This window comes from Hyla sarda, chromosome 2 (genome assembly GCF_029499605.1).
Source record: "Hyla sarda isolate aHylSar1 chromosome 2, aHylSar1.hap1, whole genome shotgun sequence".
Taxonomy (NCBI): Eukaryota; Metazoa; Chordata; class Amphibia; order Anura; family Hylidae; genus Hyla; species Hyla sarda.
Genome location: NC_079190.1, coordinates 232925658 through 232936104, shown reverse-complemented (window position 1 = coordinate 232936104; position 10447 = coordinate 232925658).

The window sequence follows — 10447 nt, the reverse complement described above, 5'->3', positions numbered from 1 at the left end:
ACGATCTAAAATATGTGTGAGGTTTTCTATACGGTCAGTGGCCATTTTAATGAAATGTATTACCTAGATTTTTCTTTATAATTAGAACCATTCTAGTGCCATTTTCTGTGCATAGTTATGGGGTAGCCATCTTGCTTGAGGTGTTGTTCTGTTCAGGGCAATGCATTATAGCCTCCACACAGTGGAATGTCCGTACAGAATTCCGCTGGAATAGTCCGCACTGACATTCCACTGCAGCAGAGTCCCATTGATTTAGAAGGAATTCTGCTGCATTGTGCACACGGTGGAATTTTGGAAACATCTGCTGCTGAAATCATGATTCCAGCGCCCACAGAAAGCATTGACATGTCTATTCCTTCTGTGGATTTCAATGCAGTCCTAGTGTCCGGAGCTTTCAAACGTGTGGAATGTCTGACCATGTTTTCTGGTTGGACATTCCGCACATTTTCCTAACGTTTCCTAACCTCCGATTCTGAGGAGGTGGAATCACTGTGGGTAGAATTACAAAAGGAGGGAAATACTGAAAAAATAATATTTGGTGTAATCTACAGACCCCCTAATATCACTGAAGAGATAGAAGGTCGGCTGTATAAACAAATAGAGAGGGCCGCCCGGGCAGGTACAGTGGTAATAATGGGAGATTTTAACTATCCAGATATAGATTGGGGCCGGGGGTTGGCTAAAACTACAAAGGGGAGAAAATTCCTAAATTTATTGCAGGATAATTTTATGGGCCAGTTTGTGGAGGACCCAACAAGAAGTGATGCCTTGTTGGATCTGATCATTTCCAACAACGCAGAGCTGGTTGGTAATGTAACTGTGAGGGAAAACCTTGGTAATAGCGACCACAATATAGTTACTTTTGACTTTAAATGTAGAAAACAAAGACAGACGGGGAAAGCAAAAACATATAACTTTAAAAAGGCAAACTTCCCTGGGCTGAGGGCTGCACTACAGGACATAGACTGGGGGGAGGTGTTGTCAAATACTGATACAGAAGGTAAATGGGACATCTTTAAATCAACTCTAAATAACTATACAGCTAAATATATACCAAAGGGGAACAAATATAAACGATTAAAACTAAATCCTACATGGCTGACAAATGAGGTTAAAAGAGCAATAAACAACAAAAAAATAGCCTTCAAAAAATACAAATCTGATGGGTCAGCTATAACATTTAAACAGTACAAGGAGCTTAATAAAATCTGTAAAAATGTAATAAAAACAGCAAAAATTCAAAATGAGAGACAGGTGGCCGAAGAAAGCAAAACTAATCCTAAATATTTTTTTTAGATATATAAATACAAAAAAACCAAGGACAGAGCATGTAGGACCCCTTAATAATGATAATGGGGAGGTTGTCACGGGCGATCAAGAGAAGGCGGAGCTACTGAATGGGTTCTTTAGTTCTGTATATACTATGGAAGAACATTGGCCAGGTCAGTGCTGGTAACACATCATATAATGTATTGAACTGGCTTAATGTAGAGATGGTACAAGGTAAGTTAAGTAAAGTAAATGTAAGCAAATCTCCAGGGCCGGATGGATTGCACCCAAGAGTTCTTAGAGAGGTAAGTTCAGTAATATCTGTACCCTTGTTCATGATATTTAGAGATTCTCTGGTGTCTGGTATTGTGCCAAGGGACTGGCGCAAGGCTAATGTGGTACCAATCTTCAAGAAGGGCTCTAGGTCTTCGCCAGGCAATTATAGACCGGTAAGTCTAACGTGCATTGTGGGTAAATTGTTTGAAGGACTTATAAGGGATTACATACAGGAATACATAGGGGATAATAGTATTATAAGTGATAGCCAGCATGGGTTTACTAAGGATAGAAGTTGTCAAACCAATCTAATTTGCTTTTATGAAGAGGTGAGTAGAAGCCTTGACAGAGGAATGGCTGTGGATATAGTGTTTCTGGATTTTGCCAAAGCGTTTGATCCTGTCCCTCATAGATGTCTGACAGGTAAGTTAAGGTCCTTGGGCTTGGAAACTTTAGTTTGTAACTGGATTGAACACTGGCTCATGGATCGTACCCAGAGAGTGGTGGTAAATGATTGGTACTCTTATTGGTCCCCGGTTATTAGTGGTGTATCCCAAGGTTCAGTACTGGGCCCGCTATTGTTTAATTTATTTATCAATGATATAGAGGATGGTATTAACAGCTCTGTTTCTATCTTTACAGATAACACCAAGCTTTGTAGCACGGTACAGTCTATAGAGGATGTGCATAAGTTACAAGATGACTTGGATAGACTAAGTGTCTGGGCATCCACTTGGCAAATGAGGTTCAATGTGGATAAATGTAAAGTTATGCATCTGGGCACTAATAACCTGCATGCGTCGTATGTCTTAGGGGGGATTAAACTGGCAGAGTCACTGGTAGAGAAGGATCTGGGTGTACTTGTAGATCACAGACTACAAAATAGCATGCAATGTCAGGCTGCTGCTTCCAAAGCCAGCAGGATATTGTCATGTATAAAAAGAGGCATGGACTCAAGGGACAGGGACATAATACTCCCCCTTTATAAAGCATTGGTACGGCCTCACCTGGAATATGCTGTTCAGTTTTGGTCGCCTGTTCATAAAAGGGACACTGCAGAGTTGGAAAGGGTGCAGAGACGCGCGACTAAACTAATATGGGGCATGGAACATCTTAGCTATGAGGAGCGATTAAAGGAGTTACAATTGTTTAGTCTTGAGAAGAGACGTTTAAGGGGGGATATGATAAACGTATATAAGTATATTAATGGCCCATACAAAAAATATGGAGAAAAACTGTTCCAGGTTAAACCCCCCCAAAGGACGAGGGGGCACTCCCTCCGTCTGGAGAAGAAAAGGTTTAGTCTAAAGGGGCGTCACGCCTTCTTTACCGTGAGGACTGTGAATTTATGGAACGGTCTACCTCAGGAACTGGTCACAGCAGGAACAATTAACAGCTTTAAAACAGGGTTAGATACATTCCTGGAACAAAATAACATTAAAGCTTATGCAGAATTATAAAACTACATCCCTTTCCCTTATCCCCTTACATCCTTCCCTTCAATCCCCTGGTTGGACTTGATGGATGTATGTCTTTTTTCAACCATACTAACTATGTAACTATGTAACATACTCTTTAATCCTGCCTGTGGTCCTAATGAGATGAAGGCTGAAAAGTGATCTCTACAGAAGAGGAAGAGTCAGCTGCTTGAAAGGTTCAGTGGACACTAAAAAATATTCAGGGAAATCTTACAATACAAAGAGTGACGTGGGAAAATCTTTTATTCTTTTTTTATTTTTTTAAGGACACTCCCTTTTTTACTAACTAAACATTCATTACATAATTTCCTAAAGAAAGTGACTTCAGCTCCACACATAAACCCCAGTATAATGTAACATCTAGTCACTCCGCAATGCAGGAGGACTGGAACCACATTATTTTGGGGGAAACACTGCTGCACATTAAGAGGGGGAGCAGGGCAGCGGTGTAGCCTTACCCTAAATAATGCCTTTTTAAAAACACTTTTAAAAAAAAATTATTATTAATTGTTGCTAATTTTCTGATGGCATATTACCTTCCCTCCCTTCCTGTATGGCACTATAATATTACATTGCAGGTAATGTAATATGATCTACTGTTATGACAATAGGTATTATGATTTGCTCCATCCAAGGTCTGGAGTAGAGATGAGCGAACTTACAGTAAATTCGTTTCGTCACGAACTTCTCGGCTCGTCAGTTGATGACTTATCCTGCATAAATTAGTTCAGCTTTCCGGTGCTCCGGTGGGCTGGAAAAGGTGGATACAGTCCTAGGAAAGAGTCTCCTAGGACTGTATCCACCTTTTCCAGCCCACGGGAGCACCTGAACTCATTTATGCAGGAAAAGTAATCAACTGCCGAGCCGAGAAGTTTGTGACGAATCGAATTTACTGTAAGTTCGCTCATCTCTAGTCTGGAGGTGAAAGTGCATCAGCTGACCAAAGTGCTCCGCAACACACAAAGAGGAGACTGAAGCCGCTCTGAGCCACACAGCGCGCCGCAGAAGCCCCCATTGCTGCACCTGAAAGAAAAGAGAGTGGGTGGATGGTTAATTGGGATAAGTCCTCTCCTTGCCCAACACAACAAAAGGTATTTTTAGGTATTAAAGGGGTACTCCGGGGGAAAACTTTATTTATTTTTTAATCAACTGGTGCCAGAAAGTTAAACAGATTTGTAAATTATTTCTATTAAAAAATCTTAATCCTTTCAGTACTTATTAGCTGCTGAATACTACAGAGGAAATTCTTTTCTTTTTGGAACACAGAGCTCTCTGCTGACATCACTAGCATAGTGCTCTCTGCTGACATCTCTGTCCATTTTAAGAACTGTCCAGAGTAGCAGAAAATCCCCATAGAAAACATATGCTGCTCTGGACAGTTCCTAAAATGGACAGAGATGTCAGCAGAGAGCACTGTGCTCGTGATGTCAGCAGAGAGCACTGTTCCAAAAAGAAAAGAATTTCCTCTGTAGTATACAGCAGCTGATAAGTACTGGGAGGATTAAGATTTTTTAATAGAAATAATTTACAAATCTGTTTAACTTTCTGGCACCAGTTGATTTAAAAAAAAATAAAATCGTTTTCCACCGGAGTACCCTTTAACTTAGATTCTAAGTTGCAGAAATCTTTCCTTCCCCAGCTGAAAATGGACAAGATTAGGTCCTTGGTAACAGAAGTCTCGGGTTGTCCTTACCTGTCAACAAGGAAAGGGTTGTCCCTCCTGGGTCTTTTTAAATCAGCTATACCTGCAGTATCTTGGGAGCAGTTACACTCTTGGAAATTACAGATGCAGCTTCTAGGATCCTGGGATGGTTTTCAGTCAGACTTAGGGTATATTCACACTGAAGCTTTGGAGAGGAATTTCCGCGAGTAATTTTGCTTATTCCTCTCCAATTCATTCAGCAGTGAAAAACCCCATAGTATGTAATTAAATTTCTGCTCCTCAGTTCACACTGAGGAATTTCCACTAGTGGAATGCTGTCACTGAATTCCGTTCCACATGAAGAATGAACATGTTCTTTCTTCATGCGAAATTCGCGTCCTAACCCCATAGAACTCAATGTCAATTTTTTTTTTCATTCTGCCACACTTTCGCGTGGATTTTGTGCAATTTTTTTTTTCAATAATGTCTCCTATGCCGCGCTGAATTCTGCACTGATTTCTGTGCGGAATTTCGCGCGGAAAAAGAACAGTAATTTCTGAGCGGATTTTTTCAGCGAAAATTCCTCGCACATATTAATCAGTGTGAACATACCCTTAGGCCATGTTTACACAGCCAAATCCATGTGGAATGTCCGCCAGGAAAATACGCATGTGCCCAAATGCGTAAAAATATACACTGCTCAAAAAAAAAAAAAAAAATATAGGGAACACCTAAACAACACAATGTACCTCCAAGTCAATCACACTTCTGTGAAATCACACTGTCCACTCAGGAAACAACACTGATTGACAATCAATTTCACATGCTGTTGTGCAAATGGAACAGACAACAGGTGGAAATTATAGGCAATTATCAAACCCCCCCCCCCCCCCAATAAAGGAGTGTTTCTGCAGGTGGTGACCACAAACCACTTCTCAGTTCCTATGCTTCCTGGCTGATGTTTTGGTCACTTTTGAATGCTGGCGGTGCTTTCACTCTAATTGTAGCATGAGATGGAGTCTACAACCCACACAAGTGGCTCAGATGGCTCAGTGCAGTTTATCCAGGATGGCACATCAATGCGAGCTGTGGCAAGAAGGTTTGCTGTGTCTGTCAGTGTAGTGTCCAGAGCATGGAGGCGCTACTAGGAGACAGGCCAGTACATCAGGAGACGTGGAGGAGGGCAACAACCCAGCAGCAGGACCGCTACCTCCGCCTTTGAGCAAGGAGGAGCACTGCCAGAGCCCTGTAAAATTACCTCCAGCAGGCCACTAAAACGTGCCCAGAGCAGGAGCAAATCCCCATAGCAAACCTATACTGCTCTGGACAGTTCCTGACATGGACAGAGGTGTCAGCAGAGAACACTGTGGTCAGACAGAAAAGAAATTCAAAAAGAAAAGAACTTCCTCTGCAGCTAATAAGTACTGTAAGGATTAAGATTTTTAAATAGAAGTCATTTACATATCTGTTTAACTTTCTGGCATCAGATTTAAAATTGTTTTCTACCAGAGTACCCCTTTAAGGCCAAAATGGGCCATGTCCTTAAATGGTTAAACTTTTTCTACTAGTGTTGCATTAGCCAGGGCATGGTGAAGCTTAGCCGTTACTGCCAGTGGCTGACATCTATGCCAAAATTATTATTCATCTATTGAGCTTAGCGTAACAATAAACTAAGATCAAAGGGGGAGATTTATCAATTTGTGGCTGTGTGTAGTCATTCCTTTTTTTGCAGTTTTTTGCAGACTTTGATAAATTTTGCGCAATGTAAAACAATGGAAAATTCTGAACATTACCGAAGGAGTTCAACATCTACTGCATGAAGAGCATTCTCATTCTGGATATAAGTGATTAAATAATAGACTGGAAGTTGAGTTATTTGTTGCTTTACTTCTGTTTCTTAAAGTTCTTGAGTTTCAGGCTTTATTATAGCTTATTTGTATCAACAGAATCAAGTAGGACTGTGAATGCAACTGAGCTGAAATCCCCTGGCACCCCCTGCTGGTTTTGTATTTTGGAAATTGTCTTTACAACAAGCACTGTATGTAAACTGACATAGTAGGATTCAAAAATTCTAGGGCAACGCGTCATGGGATAGTATTTGTCACAGGGCCAAGTTGTGCCCATAGTATGGAGCATTTCTTTTTGCAACTTGAGGGCTTGACATGCCACAGCAAATTTTGCACCATTGTCTAATAATAAAAATAAAACCTGAATATGACCTAAATAACTGAACTTAGAATTTTGTGTGTTTATGGTTTTTCTAATGCTAAAATGTATCTGAGCTGCGATACTAATTTATATACAGTGGAGAAAAAAGTATTTAGTCGGTCACCAATTGTGCAAGTTCTCCCACTTAAAAAGATGAGAGGCCTGTAATTTTCATCATAGGTATACCTCAACTATGAGAGACATAATGAGAAAAAAAATCCATAAAATCACATTGTCAGATTTTTAAAGAATTTATTTGCAAATTATGGTGGAAAATTAAGTATTTGTTCAATAACAAAAGTTCATCTCAATACTTTGTTATATACCCTTTGTTGGCAATGACAGAGGTCAAACGTTTTCTGTCTTCACAAAGTTTTCACACACTGTTACTGGTATTTTGGCCCTTTCCTCCATGCAGATCTCCTCTAGAGCAGTGATGTTTTGGGGCTGTTACTGGGCAACACAGACTTTCAACTCCCTCCAAAGGTTTTCTATGGGGTTGAGATCTGGAGAATGGCTAGGCCACTCCAGGACCTTGAAATGCTTCTTACGAAGCCACTTCTTCGTTGCCCGGCCGGTGTGTTTGGGATCATTGTCATGCTGAAAGACCCTGGCACGTTTCATCTTCAATTCCCTTGCTGATTGAAGGAGGTTTTCACTTAAAATCTCACAATACATGGCCCCATTCATTCTTTCCTTTACACGGATCAGTCATCCTGGTCCCTTTGCTAAAAAACAGCCCCAAATCCTCCAAACACGACGAGTTGAGTTTTTACCAAAAAGTTCTACTTTGGTTTCATGTGACCATATGACATTCTCCCAATCCTCTTCTGGATCATCCAAATGCTCTCTAGCAAACTTCAGAAGGGCATTCACTAGGTTCCCCCACCCCCGTGTAGTTCTGGGATTTTTGTTAACTGTTCTTGTGATCATTTTCTTGTAGACCTGCACCAATCTTCCCAGGCTGGTGCAGGTCTACAATTCGAAAGCTCTTTGGTCTTGGCCATAGTGGAGTTTGGAGTGGGACTGTTTGAACTTATCAGTATAAAAGACACCTGTCCACAACCTCAAACAGGTGCCATTAATACAGGTAAGGAGTGGAGGACAGAGGAGACTCTTTAACCCCTTAAGCACTCAGCCCATTTTGGCCTTAAGGACTCAGACAATTTAATTTTAACGTTTTCATTTTTTCCTCCTCGCCTTCTAAAAATCATAACTCTTTTATATTTTCATCCACAGACTAGTATGAGGGCTTGTTTTTTGCGCGACCAGTTGTCCTTTGTAATGACATCACTCATTATATCATAAAATGTATGGCGCAACCAAAAAACACTATTTTTGTGGGGAAATTAAAACGAAAAACGCAATTTTGCTAATTTTGGAAGGTTTCGTTTTCACGCCGTACAATTTATGGTAAAAATGACGTGTTCTTTATTCTGAGGGTCAATATGATTAAAATGATACCCATTATTATATACTTTTATATTATTGTTGCGCTTAAAAAAAATCACAAACTTTTAAACCAAATTAGTACGTTTATAATCCCTTTATTTTGATGACCTCTAACTTTTTTATTTTTCCGTATAAGCGGCGGTATGGGGGCTCATTTTTACGCCATGATCTGTACTTTTTTTTTATACCACATTTGCATATAAAAAACTTTTAATACATTTTTTACAATTTTTTTTTAAATAAAATGTATTAAAAAAGTAGCAATTTTGGACTTTTTTTTCGTTCACGCCGTTCACCGTACGGGATCATTAACATTTTATTTTAATAGTTCGGACATTTACGCTCGCGGCGATACCAAATATGTCTATAAAATTTATTTTTTACGCTTTTTGGGAGTAAAATAGGAAAAAACGGACGTTTTACTTTTTTATTGGGGGAGGGGATTTTTCACATTTTTTTTTACTTTTACTTTTAAATTTTCCATAGGGTCCCATAGGGGACTATTCATAGCAATACCATGATTGCTAATACTGATCTGTTCTATGTATAGGACATAGAACAGATCAGTGTTATCGGCTATCTTCTGCTCTGGTCTGCTCGATCACAGACCAGAGCAGAAGACGCCGGGAGCCAGAAGCAGGAATGTGAGGGGACCTCTGTGCGGAGTTCTGAATGATCGGATCCCCGCAGCAGCGCTGCGGGCGATCCGATCATTCATTCAAATCGCGCATCCGCAGATACCGGGATCTGTATTGATCCCGGCACCTGAGGGGTTAATGGTGGACGCCCGCGAGATCGCGGGCGTCGGCCATTGCCGGCGGGTCCTTGGCTGCGATCAGCAGCCGGGATCAGCCGCGCATGACACGGGCATCGCTCCGATGCCTGCGGTTATGCACAGGACGTAAATGTACGTCCTGGTGCGTTAAGTAGCGTATTTATCGGCGTATAACACGCACTTTTTAGGCTAAAATTTTTTGCCTAAAGCCTGTGTGCATGTTATACGCCGATACACCCCCAGGAAAGGCAGGGGGAGAGAGGCCGTTGCTGCCCGCTTCGCTCCCCCTGCCTTTCCTGAGGTCTAGAGCGCTGCTGTCGGCCCTTTTCACCCCCTGGTTATCGGCGCCGGTCGGTTATCCGGTCCGCGCTGCTCCAGGCCTCCGTCGTGCGTCCCCGGCGTCATTGCTATGCGCTGAACGGCGCGGCGCATGACGTCAGAGCGCCGCGCCGTGCATAGCAACGACGCTGGGGACGCACGACGGAGGCCTGGAGCAGCGCGGACCGGACTCAGGTAATTATGCCACCGGGGATGGGGGGAGGCAACGGGGCAGCGGCGCCGGCAATGGGTGCCGCTGCCCCTTCTCTCCCCCTGGCTGTCGGCGCCGCTTCTCTCTCCCTGGCTATCGGCGCCGGCACCGATAGTCAGGGGGACAGAACGGGCAGCGGCGCCGATAACCAGGGGGTGAAAAGGGCTGACAGCAGTGCTCTAGACCCCAGGAAAGGCAGGGGGAGCGAAGCGGGCAGCAACGGCCTCTCTCCCCTGCCTTTCCTGGGGCTATATCGGGGTATATACACGCACACACACGCACCCTCATTTTACCATAGATATTTGGGTAAAAAACTTTTTTTACCCAAATATCCTTGGTAAAATGAGGGTGCGTGTTATAGGCCGGTGCGTGGTATACCCCGATAAATACGGTACCACCGCACCAGGACGTACATTTACATCCTGCGTCCTTAAGGGGTTAAGAAGAAGTTACAGGTCTGTGAGAGCCAGAAATCTTGCTTGTTTGTAGGTGGCCAAATGCTAATTTTACCGAGGAATTTACCAATCAATTCATTAGAAATCCTACAATGTGATTTCCTGTATACTTTCCCCTCATTATGTCTCATAGTTGAGGTATACCTATGATGAAAATTACAGGCCTCTCATCTTTTTAAGTGGGAGAACTTGCACAATTGGTGGCTGACTAAATACTTTTTTGCCCCCACTGTATATAGCACAGTGCTAGTTCCCACAGAAACATTAAAATGACAAATGGTCAAAACCCTACCAAGAGCAGACCTTTTTTTTTTTTTTTTTTTATCGTAATTTGTAGCGTGTGGCCTGCTGCATCTGCAGAAC